Here is a 21,515-nt window from a genome sequence, read left to right on the forward strand (position 1 = left end):
GGTTAAGTGAGCAGTGTGTCAAGAAGCACTGCGGCTTGGCAGGGTTGTGTTTTGGAGGACGCATGGCTCTCGACCTTCGCCACTCCTGAGTCCATACTGGAGTTGCAGCGATGGGGACAAGGCTGCAGTAACTCCCAGTTGGGGGAAAAATGACTATAAAAATGTAACAAATAGGTGTCAAGGTATTGCCACTTTGGTTTCTATCGATCACGTGATCACTGTGTTTTTTTTGTTGCTCCCACTTCGAACGGCTCATGATGATTTTTGGTTTCTGTAAGGTCTTGGATGGCTTATCTGGAAATGCATAGGGTGCTTTCTTTTTTGGGCTAACAGGAATACTAACTAACTAACTTGTCAACTACTTTGCTGTAAATATGCCTACTATAACCTCTCAACAACCCAGCTTTTCTCTTATTCAAGGAAATGTTTCATTGACTAGCTTACACTCCTCGTCTAGCCGTATTTCCTTTAAAACGTTATGATTCACTGTTCTTTCCTTACCCACTGCTAAAATATCATTCTCCAGCGACCTCTACTCAACTGTACCACAGAGCTTCATCATTCAGCTCCAGTGTCAGCAGAGTCTTTAAACACTGGATGTACGGTAATCCTATGGGCACTTAATAGTCATTACCAGCCAGGAGATGAGGTGACCAATCAGGCTAGGACCGGTCATGTCCAGGGGAGAGAAGGGAGCGTAGTGACAGCTGAGGTGCTGGTGTGTGTGGGGCCTGGTCCGCTGCAGACGTTTTTCAATTAACACCGACTCTGGAGAGAGAAGGGTTGTTCCGAGCAGTGGCTGCTGGGAGGCCAGGCCTCGTTCTATTCATCAGGGTCAGTCCCTCTGCTCTTCGCAGGCAGCCTGACAGCGGTGACACGTCTGGCCTTTCTGTGGGGGCTCGCAGGGGTTTGCTGACGCTCCCTCTACAAATGGCAGTGACACCGCCTGCACTCCCTGGGCTCTCGCTGAAATTGATTAGCAATAATTGGAGGGAGTCAGAAGCTGAGAAGTGTCACTAAATAAATTTGGCTCCGGTTAATTGCGGATTCCTCTGAATGTGGGGAGAGAAACACTTAGCCGCCGGCTGACAATAGCGGATTAATTGGACCCTTTCAAATAACGTAATTAGGCTGATTGTTGCGAGATAAAGCAAAGGTTTTACAAGTGCTGCTGCTGGCACGCTGTCAGAGCCAAGAACATCATCCCTCCTTCCCCTCCTCCCCACTCTCCTCCCCCCTGTCCTCCCCCTCCTCTCCCCTCATTCTCTTTGATTTGAGCTGGAACAGATGGACCATGGCCTTTCATAATTGAGGTGTATTCTCTTACACTCAGTTGATCCTCCCTGCCTGGCTGCCACAGTGTGGGAGATGTTTTAACCTCTGTCCTGTAGACGGTAGTGGACCAAGAGATCATCACTCCTACAGGGTCCGCCACGGATAACATCAAGGGCAACATTTCAATCAATCAGCTACTGATCTATAGTTCACTATCTTTTCCTTAAGCAGACAGACAGTGCCTTTGATAACATTGCATTGCAGGCATACCTGACGGGGAAGCTACTGTGCCTGGATGAAGACCAAAGGGATTCTTGTCAGCCTTCCAGAGCATATGAATCCAATTTAAGCCGGGTTCCTTCCTGGTCCAAGTGGAAATGGTTTTAGAGCCCCAGAGCATTAGTCAAGCTTGACCCTTACTGGGGGCCGGGGCCGTGGAGTCTTGCCTCCTCTCCGCTCTGCACCAAGGGCCCCTCGCTGTGTGGAGGCTGGTGCTTCAGCAGGCTGGACTCTTCTTGGATGATGCCCAGGTCTCAAACAGAGAGGAGGCCTCCACAGACCAGGCTTCAAAGGAGAAGGCTGTAAGAGAAGAACAATGCACTTGACAGATACATCAGTAGAGGTTAACCACTACCGGCTGGTGGTATAAAAAAATATGAAATGAAAATATAAAATGAAGAACATCAAAAGGCTGAATCAATTGACATCTCCGAAGTCTTTCACTCAGAGGGATCTAAGTCTGAAAAGGCTGGAGTTGAGGTTCTGCTGAACGACGGCATAAAATACTTCTGATTCATTGGCTAATATTCAAACCGTATGGTCTCAAAGTATGTACACGACTTCCTCAATGTGAAATTTAACTCGACAAGATGGTGCTGTCATGGTATTCATTTTCACACCATTTTCCAAAAGAGAGCGAACGTGATTTTGGCTTTTCAACAAAATGTTTGACTTGAACCATCGTTAATATAAAATATTGCATCTCTAGAACGATCATGTTGATAACCATTCAAATGAATTAGGCATAAAAATTCCATTGTACTGGACAGTTTGTCTGTTTTGGTTTGATAAGACATGCTGCTGGTCCACTGTGTAGGAATTGTACACTATGTCCTTCTCTATATACACAATGTTGCTCTCCTCTCTGCTGTTCTAAAGTCATGTTAAAAGGGACCAAACTGCCCTTACTTGTAAATAAACCCCCACCACGTAACTCAGTGCTCTCCCTGCAGGCCTAGCAGGTCAGGGTAATGCTGTGTTACTCCAGTCATCATCATGTGTTGGAACATCTCAAAATAGTGGAAACATCTGTGACAGAACAATTGTTTGCTGATATTGCCCCAGTGTTTCCATGAACACCTGTTTTCTCCCTCCCTTACTTTGACTCTGAAAACAGTGTGCATACAGTACAGTTCCTGACCGGAGCGGAGAGAGTAAAAGCCCGAGCTTTCTATTCTGACAGCCAGGGAGGCTAGGGGAGAACAGAGCAGAGCAGGGTGAGGAGACCAGTGTTGTGGGTTTGAAGGCCTTGACTCCTGCCTCCTCCTGCCTCCTGCACCGACAGACCGATGAGTTGATGGAGAGACTTGGCCTTCCAGCAGAAATGAGATGGAAGTCTCTGTTCGGAGCAGAGGTACCTCTGGGAGATGTTTTTGATGCATGATGGGCGGAATAACATCGACCCCAGCCTTGCCTTGCCGCTGTTAGGCAGTTATGGGTGGAGGGGAGGTACTGCCCTCTGACTGTGTATTCTGAACCCAGGACCAGGGCTCCTTCCTGGTGTGGTGGATGTGAAACTCCCACTGGCACCATGAGAGAAACAACGGTCTGCTTTAATACACACTATACACGCTCTTGTGTGTGTGTGTGTTTTGTGGGGAAGTACACACAGACCTTGGCAGAATAATAAAGAGTACAGCTGGATCCTGTATTTCCTATATGGTCTTGTTTCTTTTGGGATACCACAGGGTAATGCAAATAACAACATGATAAAAATATAATGCTTGGCCTTAACTAATATGAGTAATATTAAACATGCATGCCCATGTTTATTCTGTAGCACCATGCAGAACAATGCATGTTGCATGTAACACGTAAAACGACAGATGAAAGTGAAAGACCTCTGAGGGCCTACTGACTGATTCCAGTGCTCTCCCTCCAGGCCTTGCAGGTTTAGCAGGCCAGGGTAGTGGGGTTGAGGCACGTCCCTCCTCTGCTGTGTTGTGTTACTCCAGTCATCATCAGAGCTAGAAGGCCATTTAATCTCTGGCACTGCTGTTACCTTGGCCGTGGGTCCCACCTGCCCCGCTGGATATCTGACGGGGGGGGGGTCGCACATCAGCCAGGGGTGGCGGGTGAGGGGCTGGGGGTGTGCCGGAGTCACAGCCACAGATTAACTCTAGTATTTATGATCCGACCCGTCTAATGGGAGCGGGAGAGATTGGAAATATTGCTCACTTAGCAGGATTACTGGGTGCCGTAACGCCCCAAAGGCCTGCTTTATGGAGGGTCATAAATGTTCCCAGGGAGAGACTGCTAGCTGGGGATTGATTAGCGCTCAGAGCAAAGTCGATCCGTTACCCACGCCCCACCGGGGCCCTCCATGATGGATGCTTCCGGGAGGCGGGGATTCGAGGGCTGGTGGAGGGGGGTGGACGCACTTTTCTCTTCTCTCAGTGCCGTGCCACTCCCAGACATCCTGTGTGACACAAGATGGAGGACCCCCATCGCTCAGGGGCCACGGGAGGTTGTCAGGAGGAGGCTGAGCTATGGCCTGTTGCCTCCCGACCCCTCGTCTCCGCTCGCCTCCAGCCAGCAGACAGATGGAGGGCCAACCTTGCCACGTGCTGCCATTTAACAAAGTCCCCGAACCACCTGACGTCCCTTGACATCATTAATTTCTAATGGTACAACTCTCCCCTCCCAAACCCCAGGTCCTAGGGCAATCATTCTGTACCAGTCTGGGTAAAGCCACAGGAGCCATTTTACCATCATCTACTGTCATCACTATCCTTGTCCAGATTTAAAGCATTGTGGATCAGCTTCATAGTTGAGGGATGGAGGTCTACCTGTATTATCACACGATGACAGTAATGTTTCAGTGTTTTTCTGTTTCTTGAGCGGTTTGTTGATAATATTACTGAGACCAAGGGCCAAATATAATATTTTTGGCATACAGAAGGATAACACATTCTCTGTAGCTTGCCGGTTCAATAACCACAGGGAACCATTATGTGAAAATGTATTCACGCACTACTGTAAGTCTCTGGATTAGAGTGTCTGCTAAATGACTAAAATGTGTGTAAATGCTGGTGATGTGAATTTTGAGCAGATTCAGGTGCAGATTACAGTTAGCCAACGTGTCTCCGTTCTAGCTCCATGCTGCGATATCCAGTACTGACTGTGTCATTTCCTTATGTAAAATGTGTGTCTGAAGTGAACGGTATCATGGCCTGCTGAAGTGTGTGGTTCAGATAAAGCTCCCAGTCTGTGATTGCAATCAACTGATACTGCTGTCCTGTCTGCCTCTGCAGCAACGTGGCTGCCTGGCTAGAGCGGAGGCCAGATTGAAACTAAAGTAAGTGGAAGTAGGAGAGTTGTTCAGGGGCCTTGCCCAATACTGTAATGTCATTCACTGGCCTTTTGTCCTCATGTTGTATTGATTTCACCCAACATGGAGTGTTGTGGTGGGTTGCTGTGAGAACTCGAGCCCTCATCCCCGTCCTCTATCTCCATGCAGTTATGGAAATGCCTGCTTGGTGTTGGACTGTGGCTGCCGTCATGCAGGGCTTTTAGTAGTGCAGATATTTTCCAGATGCTTGGCTCGGGACACTGTGTGTGTGTGTGTGTGTGTGTGTGTGTGTGTGTGTGTGTGTGTGTGTGTGTGTGTGTGTGTGTGTGTGTGTGTGTGTGTGCGCGAGCTAGTGTGTGTACGTGCCTGTGCGTATGTAATATCTGCGAGCCACCATCTCCAGTTTTATTGCCCGTCGCGGGGAGAGTGATGAAAGCGCTCCTAAAAATGGCCTACCTGCCGCTCCCAGGATTTATTGGCATGTTTATCTCGGGTTTCAACAAAAGCAAAACTGTTTTCTGTTATTTAGGAGTTCAGCTGCTCGGGGAGGGAGCTCACCTTTCAGTTTGACGCAGCCTTTACTTACATTTGCTATTGGATTTCCACCCCAACCACATCAACAGGGGTTTTTGTTTTAGTTACAGAACCGTTGCTCTCTGGGTCAGGTGTCCATCCACTCAGGTTTTGTGAATTCATATCTTATCCTTCTGACTCTCCCTCACTCTTTGGCATGTTTAAATAAGGTAACTATCACCACAGGACAGTGTCTATTGTCCTTGTAATTAGCCAAGTGGAGACAGCAGAATGCTGTTCTAGTTCCCCTTGTTGAACGAGGAGAGGAGGCAGTCGTCAGATAAGACTGATTACAAAGCTTATCAGATACATGGAGATAATGATGGTAGCAATGTAAATGGAAAAGCAGTCTAGGCCGAGATAACAAAGTTCTCCACTGGTTAATGCACTGCACTGCGGGCGATGGTGCGATAACAATGCACCGCAAACCAGACAGACAGTAGAACAATCCCAGCTCAACAGTAAATTAAATCCGTTGGGTTGAGATGCTCAACTGAATGTCTTATCTGTAGCACAGATCTAGTCAGCTTCATAATAATATGTCTTTATCAAAGCCTCATGTTTAGACACTGTAAGGCAAACTACTGCGATAGTGTCTTTAAACACGGCAGCCATGAAATGTGTGCATTATCTTATCTGCCGTGTTGACTTATCAGCGGTGGGAAAAGAAAGGGCATCCCTTTTGGAATGTATAAGAGAGAATGAGATGTTTTTTTTTTTACTTGACCATACATTTTTAAAGGGATTGAGTACACACACACACACACACACACACACACACACACACACACACACACACACACACACACACACACACACACACACACTGAGATGTAGGGCTGACTCCATTTGTTCAACTGGTCGAATGTTTGGTTGATATGCTGTTGGTCGACCGAGATTTCTGTAGTCGAGCAGTCGCTTTTTAAAAATGTTATGGTGCACAAAACACCTGTCTGATTCGCGCTTGTCTCAGTGGACTATTCCAAGCCCCAATTCTGGGGCTTCACAATGTTTCATTGAAATGTACAGCTGTGTGCCATCCGCATAGCAGTGAAAGTTAACATTATGTTTTCGAATGACATCCCCAAGAGGTAAAATATATAGTGAAAACAATAGTGGCCCTAAAACGGAACCTTGAGGAACACAGAAATGTACAGTTGATTTGTCAGAGGACAAAACATTCACAGAGACAAACTGATATCATTCCGACAGATAAGATCTAAACCAGGCCAGAACTTGTCCGTGTTGACCTATTTGGGTTTCAAAAGCAGCACTAAGGTCTAGGAGCACGAGGACAGATGCAGAGCCTCGGTCTGACACCATTAAAAGGTCATTTACCACCTTCACAAGTGCAGTCTCAGTGCTGTGATGGGGTCTAAAACCAGACTGAAGTATTTCGTATACATTGTTTGTCTTCAGGAAGGAAGTGAGTTGCTGCGCAACAGCTTTTTCTAAACATTTTGAGAGGAATGGAAGATTCGATATAGGCCGATAGTTTTTTATATTTTCTGGGTCAAGGTTCGGCTTTTTCAAGAGAGGCTTTATTACTGCCACTTTTAGTGAGTTTGGTACACATCCGGTGGATAGAGAGCCGTTTATTATGTTCAACATAGGAGGGCCAAGCACAGGATGCAGCTCTTTCAGTAGTTTAGTTGGAATAGGGTCCAGTATGCAGAAGTTTTAGAGGCCATGATTATTTTCATCATTGTGTCAAGATATATAGTACCAGAACACTTGTGTCTCACTTGATCCTAGATCCTGGCAGAGTTGTGCAGACTCAGGACAACTGAGCTTTGGAGGAATACGCAGATTGAAAGAGGAGTTCGTAATTTGCTTTCTAATGACCATGATCTTTTCCTCAAAGAAGTTGAATGTATTACTGCTGACATGAAAGCCATCCTCTCTTGGGGAATGCTGCTTTTTAGTTAGCTTTGCGACAGTATCAAAAATAAATTTCAGATTGTTGGAAAAATAGGATGATCGAGCAGCAGTGAGGGCTTTTTGATACTGCACGGTACTGTCTTTCCAAGCTAGTCGGAAGACTTCCAGTTTGGTGTGGCGCCATTTCCGTTTCAATTCTCTGGAAGCTTGCTTCAGAGCTCTGTTTTTTTTCTGTATACCAGGGAGCTAGTTTCTTATGACAAATGTTTTTAGTTTTTAGGGGTGCAACTGCATCTAGGGTATTGCACAAGGTTAAATTGAGTTCCTCCGTTAGGTGGTTAACAGATTTTTGTCCTCTGACGTCCTTGGGTAGGCAGAGGGAGTCTGGAAGGGCATCAAGGAATCTTTGGGTTGTCTGAGAATTTATAGCATGACTTTTGATGCTCCTTGGTTGGGGTCTGAGCAGATTATTTGTTGCGATTGCAAATGTAATAAAATGGTGGTCTGATAGTCCAAGATTATGAGGAAAAACATCCTCAACATTTATTCCACGGGACAAAACTAGGTCCAGAGTATGACTGTGACAGTGAGTAGGTCCAGAGACATGTTGGACATAGGCTGCATAGATTTCATGACTAGAAGCTCAAAAGACGAAAACGTCATTTTTTGGGGGGTAAATTGAAATTTGCTATCGTAAACGTTAGCAACACCTCCGCCTTTGCGGGGTGCACGGGGAATATGGTCACTTGTGTAACCAGGAGGTGAGGCCTCATTTAACATGCTAAATTAATCAGGCTTAAGCCATGTTTCAGTCAGGCCAATCACATCAAGATTATAATCAGTGATTAGTTAATTGACTATAACTGCCTTTGAAGTGAGGGATCTAACATTAAGTAGCCCTATTTTGAGATGTGAGGTATCACGATCTCTTTCAATAATGACAGGAATGGAGGAGGTCTTTGTTCAGGTGAGATTGCTAAGGCGCACACCGCCATGTTTAGTTTTGCCCAACCTAGGTCGAGGCACAGACACGGTCTCAATGGGGATAGTTGAGCTGACTACACTGACTGTGCTAGTGGCAGACTCCACTAAGCTGGCAGGCTGGCTGACAGCCTGCTGCCTGGCCTACACCCTATGTCATTGTGGATCTAGAGGAGTTAGAGCCCTGTCTATGTTGGTAGATAAGATGAGAGCACCCCTCCATCTAGGATGGAGTCCGTTACTCCTCAGCAGGCCAGGCTTGGTCCTGTTTGTGGGTGAGTCCCAGAAAGAGGGCCAATTATCTACAAATTCTATCTTTTGGGAGGGGCAGAAAACAGATTGAGTTGTGAGACTATGCTGTAGAGCTCATCACTCCCCCTAACTGGGAGGGGGCCAGAGACTATTACTCGATGCCGACACATCTTTCTAGCTGATTTACACGCTGAAGCTATGTTGCGCTTGGTGACCTCTGACTGTTACATCCTAACATCGTTGGTGCTGACGTGGATAACAATATCTATATACTCTCTACACTCGCCAGTTTTAGCTTTAACCAGCACCATCTTCAGATTAGCCTTAACATAGGTAGCCCTGCCCCCTGGTAAAAAGTGTCTGATTGCTGGATGATTCGTTTTAAGTCTAATACTGCGGGTAATGGAGTTGCCAATGACTAGGGTTTTAATTTGTCAGAGCTAATGGTGGGAAGCTTCGTAACTGGAGGAATAGAGACCAGAGAAGGCTCGGCCTCAGACTCCGACTCGCTGCTTAATGGGGAAAACCGGTTGAAAGTTTCTGTCGGCTGAATGAGCGACACCGGTTGAGCATTCCTACAGCATTTCCCTCCAGAAGCCATGAGAAAGTTGTCCGGCTGCGGGGACCGTGCGAGGAGATTTGTACTAACGTTACTATCTGTAGTTACTGGTGGCACAGACGCTGTTTCATCCTTTCCTACACTGAAATTACCCTTGCCTAACGATTGCGTCTGAAGCTGGGCTTGCAGCACAGCTATCCTCGCCGGAAGGCGATTGTTCTCCTGTATATTATGAGTACAGCGACTGCAAGGCGTCATGTTAATGTTACTACTTAGCTTCGGCTGTTGGAAGTCCTGACAAACCACGTCCAGATAAAGCGTCCGGAGTGAAAAAGTTGGAATGGGAAAAAAAAGTTGAGTGAGGAAAAAACAAAAATTATAAACGGGAATTAAAAAGTAAAAACCGTAAAGTTGTCAGGTAGCAAAGTAAGGTTGGCAACAGAACGCACAGCAACACGTAAACAAGTCTGCAAGTTGTAACCGGAAAACACTGTTTCACAACGCATCAGTGACATGGCAGGAGATATTTTGAAACAATTACTGCTTCGCATAAAAGCCAATGAATTCTATGCGTTGCAGCTGGATGAGTCAACAGACGTGGCGGGCCTGGCACAGCTCCTGGTATATGTGCATTACGTTTATGGGGGCTCAATTAAGGAAGACATCCTCTTCTGCAAACCACTGGAAACCAGGACAACAGGAGAGGATATTTCTAAAGTCTTGTACAGCTTTGTGACATCAAATGGACTTTGGTGGTCAAGATGTGTATCTGTACTGATGGCGCAAAAGCCATAACAGGGAGAATGCCTGGGAAGCTTAAAATAAGTTTTGGACACTTCAGTGAAAATGGTTAACTTTGTTAAAAGGGAGAGCCCCCTTTTTTTCAGTTTTCGCCTTAATGACATACCCAAATCTAACTGCCTGTAGCTCAGGCCCTGAAGCGAGGATATGCATATTCTTGGTACCATTTCAAAGGAAACACTTTGAGGTTTGTGGAAATGTGATTTGAATGTAGCAGAATATAACACAATAGATCTGTTAGAAGAAAATACAAACATAAAAAACAACTGTTTTTTTTCTACCACCATCTTTGAAATGCAAGAGAAAGGTCCCAGTTCCAGCCATCACTCTGGTTGTAATTCCGATGGTGACCACAAGAAGACAGTAGTGTATGTGAAACGTTTCAGACGGATAACTTGAAGTATGAGCGAACTACATGACAATTTAGTGTGAAGTCACCCAGGTACATTTGGGCAAATCGTGAAGGAGTCATTTGCATTCATATTACAATTTTCTGCAAGAATATCATCAAATCTGTATACTTTGATGTAGCTTTTCCAGTATTAGTAGCCATATTATAAGTTCAACATTTGCAAAACAACCAGTTTTCATAACTTCATAACTCTGAATATTCTTATAATTTTGGTCCAAAAGGAAAAGGCATGCTGTCGTACAAGGTTAGTATCACAACCGGTCATGATTGGGAGTTTCATAGGGCGCCGCACAATTGGCCCAGTGTCATCCGGGTTAGGGTTTGGCCGGGGTAGGCCGTCATTGTAAATAATAATTTTTTCTTAACTGACTTCCCGAGATAAATAAAGGTAAAGTTAAAGAAAATAAAAAGAAAATTAAAACATGTACCAACTTTCACAGTGAATGCTTTTGTTCATATGTCTTGTGCATATTAATGGGTTATTTCCAAATGCATCAGTAAAAACTATTGCGCCTTTTTAATGTAACCCTTGCTGTAGATATATAGATCGCAAAGCAGCATACAACTGACGTTTGGAAATGAGTTCACTTCCTCATTCATATCCTTAAAACGCATCTCAAGTACACTGTTCAGCTCAGATCTGAAGGCTGGTGGGCATTTAGGACATTACTGCGGATCGCTAAAATATCCTAATGATTATGATCACACTTCCTCAAAACAAATATTATGGCAACAATATACCAAAGATGGTTTGGTATGGATTAGAAACTTGGGAAGCAAGCTTGAGATTTTCAGTCTATCCCTGTTATCGCCTGGACTTCATGCCTAAAAAAAACCTCCAGGTTTACGTCACAACTGTCAATTTATTTAAAAAAAAACCTGAATTACAGGGGGCAGTTTGGAAAAAATTTATCCTGTCCGAATCGTCCTCTGAAATGACGGACATTCTGGGGTAATAATTACATTGCCAACATTCTCTAGTAATACTAGTCCCGTGTGAATAGGGCTAGAGAGCCCGTGTGAATAGGAAAGCGTCGCTGGAGGCTCCGGACTGGGAACCGTCTCTGGAAGCTCCGGACTGGGAACCGTCTCTGGAAGCTCCGGACTGGGAACCGTCGCTGGAAGCTCCGGACTGGGAACCGTCTTTGGAAGCTCCGGACTGGGAACCGTCTCTGGAGGCTCCGGACTGGGAACCGTCGCTGGAGGCTCCGGACTGGGAACCGTCGCTGGAAGCTCCGGACTGGGAACCGTCGCTGGAAGCTCCGGACTGGGAACCGTCTCTGGAGGCTCCGGACTGGGAACCGTCGCTGGAGGCTCCGGACTGGGAACCGTCTCTGGAAGCTCCGGACTGGGAACCGTCTCTGGAGGCTCCGGACTGGGAACCGTCGCTGGAGGCTCCGGACTGGGAACCGTCGCTGGAGGCCGAGTGTGTGGAACTGGCACAGGACGCACCGGGCTGGAGAGACGCACTGAAGGCCGGGTGCGTGGAGCTGGCACAAAGGGTCCTGGCTGGATACCCACTTTAGCTCGGTAAGTGTGGAGAGCTGGCCCAGGACGCACTGGGCCGTGAAGACGCACTGGAGGCATAGTGTGTAGAGCCGGCGCAGGATATACTGGGCCGTTGAGGCACACTGGAGGTCTGTAGCGTAGAGGTGGCACAACGCGTCCTGGCTGAATACCACCTGTAGCACGGCAAGTGCGGGAAGCTGGCACAGGCCCCACTGGGTTGTGCTGGCGAACTGGGGATACCGTGCGTAGAGCTGGCGCAGGATATCCTGGGCCGAGGAATCGCACTGGAGACCAGCGTGCATAGAGTTCCACCTGTTTATTTAAATGAAACTCACCAATAAAACAATAAACAGCAACTGAGTTGTAACGACTGGAGTGCTCACAGGTACTACACAAAAACAAGATCCTACAATCTAAGGTGGGAAAAGGGGCTGCCTAAGTATGATCCCCAATCGAGGACAACGATTAACAGCTGCCTCTGATTGGGAACCATACTAGGCCAACAAAGAAATAGAAACAGATTTGCCCACCCAAGTCACACCCTGACCTAACCAAATAGAGAAATAAAAAGGCTCTCTAAGGTCAGGGCGTGTCAGTCAACCCCAACTTAATTAAGTCTATAATCAATAGCCTAACTGTTAAATGTACCTGGCTTTATATATCATCCATATAAAGTATATATACAGAAATAAGACAGGTCTTGCTTCTGTTGCCTGTTTGAGTGTTTGTTTAATAGCCTACTGAGCACCATGAGCACCAAGTCTGATGCAACAGCAAAATCTCGGATAAAGCAATTTCACAGATTTGGCTTTTTTAAATCTTTGCTATGCTGTAATAAAGGCTTCACAATTTATGTATTGTTTAGGCTAATTATTCAATGCTCCCTTTGTTATTTAATGCTCCTATACCCTCCTTTTTCTAAGTCAAATGTCTTCCACAGATCTGACTTCCTCTTTCCCTCCTGAGCAACCTGTAAACATTCACTTGTTTTTTTCATGTCCTCCGCATCCATTTTGCTGTCAACATTACTGTGTTCGAAGTTCATTTCCAATTTATTGATGTGATAATAATAGTCTATATAGGTCACATTATATAGACATTATATTAGTCACATGCATGCGATGCTCACATGTTTAACGTAAAGAGAGCCAGGGTTGAGGGAATAAGCAATGCTTTTCTTAAACAAATTAGGGATTTCGGTAACAGCATTTTTCAATCAGAAGTCACAAGTAAGAAACTAAATGGTTGAAATGATGTGGCAGCTTCAGCACGGCGGCGTAATAAACACTTGATGTGCTGTGATGCCTTTTCACTGCAGTAGGGAGGAGAGCAAGACAACATGCGCCAGTCACACAGGCACTCGCTGTAATTTTTTTTAACACAGTGTGACCATCGGGCTCTTTCTTGAGTAATTTGTGTGTCTTAATTAGTTAATCAAACAGTGTGCTTAAAGCATCAGACAAGCTCAGTGCATATGTAGTTGGTTTTATTCAAACACAGGGTGTGTCTGTCTATATATGGAAAAATACAGTTCGATTGGTCGAAAGAACAGGACGACTCTGTCGACCAAGGTTTATTTTAGTCGGGGACAGGGCTACTAAGATATAACCTAAGTAGGCTGCCACCCACCCACCACACGGCAGACCAGACCAGAACAGGGCAGGCCGGTGGAGGATGTAATGGATACCAGCTCCTGTCTGTGGGGAGAGCAGGAAGAGCAGGAAGGATTGTCACCGGGTCCTTGGGGTACTGGGTCATTAGAGACTTTTATCCTCCCCTAGGCATCATTACAGGGCACTCTGGCGCTCTCCCCTCCCACTGGATCTGCAGTCTAGCCTCATCAGTCATCAGTGGGCTCTGGAGAACAACTACTCCCCACTGGAGAGAGTGGAGAGGGAGCTCCTGACACTGTACTGTACCTCCCAGCTTAGTGCTAGGCTAGTGGGCCTCGTACAGCCCTCACTGAGATGTTGACCCGTGCGTCCGGGTGTTCATATTCCTGTAAAAACACGCTGGAATGGAGCTATAGCACAACATGCCATGTAGTGTTTGCTTTGAGAGACTTCCAGCTCGCCAAGTCTGGCCTGCTTGCTCCATTTATCAGGAGTGTTTGCACAAGGGTGTAATTTGTAACATTCGCTGAGCTGAGGGGGAGAGCGGGCGCAAGGTCTGGGACGGTGATATACTGTAGCGTAGCACTGATTGACTGGAAGTGTGTGTGCATTTTCAAACTCTACAGTATAGCCTACTGTTGAATATGTCATTAGACATACAATGGCATTTATGGTTTTGAATACACACCTGCTAGTCCAGTGTATAATGGGACTCATGCCTTTTGTTACTGTCCATAACTGACATTCTACACGGATGTGACTATAACTGACATTCTACACAGATGTGACTATAACTGACATTCTACACAGATGTGACTATAACTGACATTCTACTCAGATGTGACTATAACTGACATTCTACTCAGATGTGACTATAACTGACATTCTACACGGATGTGACTATAACTGACATTCTACACAGATGTGACTATAAATGACATTCTACACAGATGTGACTATAACTGACATTCTGCACAGATGTGACTATAACTGACATTCTACTCAGATGTGACTATAACTGACATTCTGCACAGATGTGACTATAACTGACATTCTACTCAGATGTGACTATAACTGACATTCTGCACAGATGTGACTATAACTGACATTCTACTCAGATGTGACTATAACTGACATTCTACTCAGATGTGACTATAACTGACATTCTACACGGATGTGACTATAACTGACATTCTACACGGATGTGACTATAACTGACATTCTACACAGATGTGACTATAAATGACATTCTACACAGATGTGACTATAACTGACATTCTGCACAGATGTGACTATAACTGACATTCTACTCAGATGTGACTATAACTGACATTCTGCACAGATGTGACTATAACTGACATTCTACTCAGATGTGACTATAACTGACATTCTGCACAGATGTGACTATAACTGACATTCTACTCAGATGTGACTATAACTGACATTCTACTCAGATGTGACTATAGCTGACATTCTACTCAAATGTGACTATAACTGACATTCTACTCAGATGTGACTATAACTGACATTATGCACAGATGTGACTATAGCTGACATTCTACTCAGATGTGACTATAACTGACATTCTACACAGATGCGACTATAGCTGACATTCTACACAGATGTGACTATAGCTGACATTCTACACAGATGTGACTATAGCTGACATTCTACACAGATGTGACTATAGCTGACATTCTACACAGATGTGACTATAGCTGACATCACACTGTAGTGATAATGAATCACCATCCACAACCACGCAACACAAGTATTCCAGTGAAGAAATGATCAGTGGAAAAATAAATCTAGTGTTGTTGTCCCCAAACATGACAAAACACGGTCGTTTATGTCCCCATACGGAGGCCTGAACAGTTCTGTCTGCCGATCGACATCCTTGATCGCAGCAGGACGTCGTGTTCAAAGTAACTTTGCTCACAACAAAGCGCCAGGCTGACAGCCTCCCTGGCCTTGCTGCTGCAGCTGACACACATAAAAGAAGCAGCCAAAGAAAGAAGGTAAAATAGGGGTAAATCTTTCCATTTCTGGAAGGTCAACCAAACAGGCTCTTTTTGCTGTCTTCCATCTCGGTGTGATGGTTCTAGCAGATAGAGAGACCCTCAATGCCAACAGAGTGAATTGTGAGGGAGGTAATGGTGGAGAGACAGAGGGGGTTCTTATGGTATTGTTTGTTCCCTCCTCCTTCTCTCCACTACTGTAGTGTGCACATCCATGGAACAATGTTATTTGGCTCTCTCCTTCTGATGAAATTCAATAGACCAACATAAAGTGTCCTAAACTGGAGTGAATTGCGTGATGCCCCAAAGTGGATTATTGTGAAATGGCAGGGAAAACCAAGGGACACACTTGATGTCACATTTACAGGGTATATGTCCCTATGTGTTGTACACCATAATTGTTCTGTGTGGAAGACATGTTGCTGTATAACCATTACATCTAGCACAGAAAACCATTTGGCTACAGTGATTGTCAGCAATATTCTACATTTGAAAAAAATGGAATAACATTTCCAAAACGTGCTTGTTTGTGTGCACGTCCGTCTCTGTGTGTGTATGTGTATGTGCCGGCCTGCCTGCCTGCGTGTGTGTGTGTGTGTGTGTGTGTGTGTGTGTGTGTGTGTGTGTGTGTGTGTGTGTGTGTGTGTGTGTGTGTGTGTGTGTGTGTGTGTGTGTGTGTGTGTGTCCTGTAGCAGCAGGAGTGTTGGTTGATGAGTGTCTGGGGTTTACAGAGGCCTAATCCTGGGTAGATTTGATTGTTGACACGGCAGCGAGTGGAGCGCTGCTTGACGGATGTAAATGTCACCTCGAGACGGGGTCCCTTCTCTCTCTCTCTCTGTCTCTCTCTCTCTCTCTCTCTCTCTCTCTCTGTCTCTCTCTCTCTCTCTCTCACCCACGGGCTGCCTCTGCTGCTCTGGAATTGATTGAGGTTCCTGTGTGATCCCTGTTGGTAGAGAGCTGGCTGGCTACTAATCAAATTAAATCAAATTGTATTTGTCACATAGACATGGTTAGCAGATGTTAATGTGAGTGTAGCGAAATGCTTGTGCTTCTAGTTCCGACCATGCAGTAATATCTATAAGTAATCTAACCTAACAATTTCACAACAACTATCTTATACACACAAGTGTAAAGGAATGAACAAGAATATGTACATAAAAATATATGAATGAGCGATGGCCAAACGGCATAGGCAAGTTGCAGTAGATGTTATAGAGTACAGTATATACATATGAGATGAGTAATGTAGGGTATGTAAACATTATAACAAGTGGCATTGTTTAAAGTGACTAGTGAAACATTTATTACATCCAATTTTTCATTATTAAAGTGGCAAGAGATGAGTCAATATGTTGGCAGCAGCCACTCAATGTTAGTGATGGCTGTTTAACAGTCTGATGGCCTTGAGATAGAAGCAGTTTTTCAGTCTCTCGGTCCCTGCTTTGATGCACCTGTACTGACCTCGTCTTCTGTATGATAGCGGGGTGAACAGGCAGTGGCTCGGGTGGTTGTTGTCCTTGATGATCTTTTTGGCCTTCCTGTGACATCGGTTGCTGTAGGTGTCCTCGAGTGCAGGTAGTTTGCCCCCGGTGATGCGTTGTGCAGACCTCACTACCCTCTGGAGAGCCTTACGGTTGTGGGCAGAGCAGTTGCCGTACCAGGCAGTGATACAGCCCGACAGGATGCTCTCGATTGTGCATCTGTAAAAGTTTGTGAGTGTTTTTGGTGACACGCCAAATTTCTTCAGCCTCCTGAGGTTGAAGAGGCGCTGTTGCTCCTTCTTCACCATGCTGTCTGTGTGGGTGGACCAAGTCAGTTTGTCTGTGATGTGAATGCCAAGGAACATAAAACTTTCCACCTTCTCCACTACTGTTCCATCGATGTGGATAGGGGGCTGCTCCCTCTGCTGTTTCCTGAAGTCCACGATCATCTCCTTTGTTTTGTTGACATTGAGTGTGAGGTTATTTTTTTTACACTCCGAGGGCCCTCACCTCCTCCCTGTAGGCCGTCTCGTCGTTGTTGGTAATCAAGCCTACCACTGTAGTGTCGTCTGCAAACTTGATGATTGAGTTGGAGGCGTGCATAGCCACGCAGTCATGGGTGAACAGAGAGTTCACCCATGACTGCGAGGCCCCAGTGTTGAGGATCAGCGGGGTGGAGATGTTGTTACCTACTCTCACCACCTGGGGACGGCCCGTCAGGAAGTCCATGACCCAGTTGCACAGGGTCTTGAGCTTAATGACGAGTTTGGAGGGTACTATGGTGTTAAATGCTGAGCTGTAGTCGATGAACAGCATTCTTACATAGGTATTCCTCTTGCCCAGATGGGTTAGGGCAGTGTGATTGCGATTGCGTTGTCTGTGGACCTATTGGGGCGGTAAGCAAATTGGAGTGGGTCTTGGGTGTCAGGTAGGGTGGAGGTGATATGATCCTTGACTAGTCTCTCAAAGCACTTCATGATGACTGAAGTGAGTGCTACGGGGCGGTAGTCGTTTAGCTCAGTTACCTTAGCTTTCTTGGGAACAGGAACAATGGTGGCCCTCTTGAAGCATGTGGGAACAGCAGCCTGGGAGAAGGATTGATTGAATATATCCGTAAACACCAGGCAGCTGGTCTGCGCATGCTCTGAGGATGCAGCTGGGGATGCCATCTGGGCCGGCAGCCTTGCAAGGGTTAACACATTTAAATCACGTTGGCTGCAGTGAAGGAGAGCCCGCAGGTTTTGGTTGTGTGCCGTGTCAGTGGCACTGTATTGTCCTCAAAGCGAGCAAAGAAGTTTTTTAGTTAGTCTGGGAGACAAGACATCGTGGTCCGCGACGGGGCTGGTTTTATTTTTGTAGTCCGTGATTGACTGTAGACCCTGCCACATATCTCTCGTGTCTGAGCAGTTGAATTGCGACTCTGCTTTGTCTCTATACTGACGCTTAGCTTGTTTGATTGCCTTGCGGAGGGAATAGCTACACTGTTTGTATTCGGTCATGTTTCCAGTCACCTTGCCCTGATTGAAAGCAGTGGTTCGCGCTTTCAGTTTTGCGCAAATGCTGCCATCAATCCACGGTTTCTGGTTGGGGAATGGTTTAATAGACGGTGTGGGTACAACATCCCCGATGCACTTGCTAATAAACTGACTCCCGAGTCAGCGTATTCATCAATGTTATTGTCCAACGCTATGCGGAACATATCCCAGTCCACGTGATTGAAGCAATCTTGAAGCGTGGAATCAGATTGGTCGGACCAGCGTGACCAACAAGAGGAGAGAGAGAGACAGAAAGAAGCAGGGATAGGTATTCAGACACGGCATCCCATGCAGGTGGAAGAGTAGCAGGTGTGAGGAGGACGACAGTCACATTCAACATACTAGCTGCTACTCTGGAATAGATTGAGGTTCCTGTGTGATCCCTGTAGGTAGAGAGCTGGCTGGCTACTAGCTGCTACTCTGGAATTGATTGAGGTTCCTGTGTGATCCCTGTAGGTAGAGAGCTGGCTGGCTACTAGCTGCTACTCTGGAATTGATTGAGGTTCCTGTGTGATCCCTGTAGGTAGAGAGCTGGCTGGCTACTAGCTGCTACTCTGGAATTGATTGAGGTTCCTGTGTGATCCCTGTAGGTAGAGAGCTGGCTGGCTACTAGCTGCTACTCTGGAATTGATTGAGGTTCCTGTGTGATCCCTGTAGGTAGAGAGCTGGCTGGCTACTAGCTGCTACTCTGGAATTGATTGAGGTTCCTGTGTGATCCCTGTAGGTAGAGTGCTGGCTGGCTACTAGCTGCTACTCTGCTGGGAGCTCAACCACAGCACACAGCCGACTGCTGACGAGATGCCCCTTTTATCAATCCCAGACTCACCTGGTTTCAATGGCTCTGTCAGACAGCCTGGTGCTAGGCTATATCTGAGGACAAAGACTTTTCTTTTTATATCAAAGAAAGAGGAAGGACAAAGGGTTTGTTGTCACATCGTGTCATAGAAAGGACCCCTGCTGAATGTGACTGTCGTCCTCCTCACTCTCCTGCTACTCTTCCACCTGCATGGGATGCCGTGTCTGAATACCTATCCCTGCTTCTTTCTGTCTCTCTCTCCTCTTGTTCATTCCTAACAGGCTTTGTTTAAATGGATCCCCTGTTCCTTCACTCCCATGCAGTGTTTAGCTTCCCTGAGACCTCCATTAGCGGTGAACTAGTCCTTCCGGTTACTAGTCCAACGCTCTAACCACTAGGCTACCCTGCCGCCCCAAATGTTGAGATTCCACAGACACTCCTGACATCTTTAGTCACCCAGCCACTTTCTGTTTACACTGGAGAGCGGCGGCGTGACTCGGGGTCAAAACAATTACCCCCGACCCCTGTGCCGTTACCATACTCCTCCATTGCCCGCCACCCCGCCTGGCCTCATGCCCGCCACCCCGCCTGGCCTCATGCCCGCCACCCCGCCTGGCCTCATGCCCACCACCCCGCCTGGCCTCATGCCCGCCACCCCGCCTGGCCTCATGCCCGCCACCCCGCCTGGCCTCATGCCCGCCAAGGTCGACCCCTCACTGCTCCTGGAGAAAATAAGACCCCAGAACATCCTGCTGTCATTTTCACTGTTCTGTTAAGTCCTCCTTCTCCTCCCCCTCCTCCTCCACTTCCTCCTTCTCCCTCTGTATCTCACACACAGCTCTGTTGGTCCTGACCCCCACTGTGCGTGCTGCATTCAGACTCCCTCTGTGTATTCTCTCTCTCTCTCTCTCTCTCTCTCTCTCTCTCTCTCTCTCTCTCTCTCTCTCTCTCTCTCTCTCTCTCTCTCTCTCTCTCTCTCTCTCTCTCTCTCTCTCTCTCTCTCTCTCTCTCTCTCTCTCTCTCTCTCTCTCTCTCTCTCTCTCTCTCTCTCTCTCAATTCAATTCAAGGGGCTTTATTGGCATGGGAAACATGTGTTAACATTGCCAAAGCAAGTGAGGTAGATAATATACAATAGTTAATAAACAATAAAAATGAACAGTAAACATTACACATACAGAAGTTTCAAAACAATAAAGACATTACAAATGTCATATTACGTATATATACAGTGTTGCAACGATGTACAAATGGTTAAAGAACACAAGGGAAATAAATAAGCATAAATATGGGTTGTATTTACACTGGTGTTTGTTCTTCACTGGTTGACCTTTTCTTACGGCAACAGGTCACAAATCTTGCTGCTGTGATGGCACACTGTGGAATTTCACCCAGTAGATGTGGGAGTTCATCAACATCGGGTTTGTTTTCAAATTCTTTGTTGATCTGTGTAGTCTGAGGGAAATGTGTCTCTAATATGGTCATACATTGGACAGGAGGTTAGGAAGTGCAGCTCAGTTTCCACCTCATTTTGTGGGCAGTGTGCACATAGCCTGTCTTCTCTTGAGAGCCATGTCTTACCCAGGAAATTGTCTAAAAGGGATTGAATTTGTTGTTGCCTAATTGTATTTTGGTAGGTTTCCAAACTGCATTCCTTCCATCTATAGCATTTCTTAATGTTACTCAGTTCCTTTGGCTTTGATGCCTCATGATTGAGTATTGCTCTGTTCAAGTAGACTGTGATTTTGCTGTGGTCTGATAGGGGTGTCAGTGGTCTGTCTGTGAACGCTCTGAGAGACTCTGGGTTGAGGTCAGTGATAAAGTAGTCTATAGTACTACTGCCAAGAGATGAGCTATAGGTGTGCCTACCATAGGAGTCCCCTCGAAGCCTACCATTGACTATGTACATACCCAGCGTGCGACTGAGCTGCAGGAGTTGTGACCCGTTTTTGTTGGTTATGTTGTCATAGTTGTGCCTAGGGGGGTAATATGTGGGAGGGAATGCTGTCACCTGCAGGCAGGTGTTTGTCCCCCTGTGTGCTGAGGGTGTCAGGTTATTGTCCGGTTCTGGCATTTAGGTCGCCACAGACTAGTACATGTCCCTGGGCCTGGAAATGATTGATTTCCCCCTCCAGGATGGAGAAGCTGTCTTCATTAAAGTATGGGGATTCTAGTGGGGGGATATAGGTAGCACACAGGAGGAAATGTTTCTCTGTTAAGATCATTTCCTTTTGAATTTCTAGCCAAATGTAAAATGTTC

The 21,515-nt window shown here is 46.1% G+C and overlaps 1 protein-coding gene across 5 annotated transcripts in view; it reads left to right on the plus strand.

The window, feature by feature from the left end:
- LOC139389743 (autism susceptibility gene 2 protein-like) overlaps nucleotides 1-21,515 on the plus strand; it is a 452,500-nt gene that overhangs the window by 137,180 nt on the left and 293,805 nt on the right. The gene's annotated exons all lie outside the window — the stretch shown is intronic.

This window comes from Oncorhynchus clarkii, chromosome 30 (assembly GCF_045791955.1).
Source record: "Oncorhynchus clarkii lewisi isolate Uvic-CL-2024 chromosome 30, UVic_Ocla_1.0, whole genome shotgun sequence".
In the NCBI taxonomy this organism is placed as follows: Eukaryota; Metazoa; Chordata; class Actinopteri; order Salmoniformes; family Salmonidae; genus Oncorhynchus; species Oncorhynchus clarkii.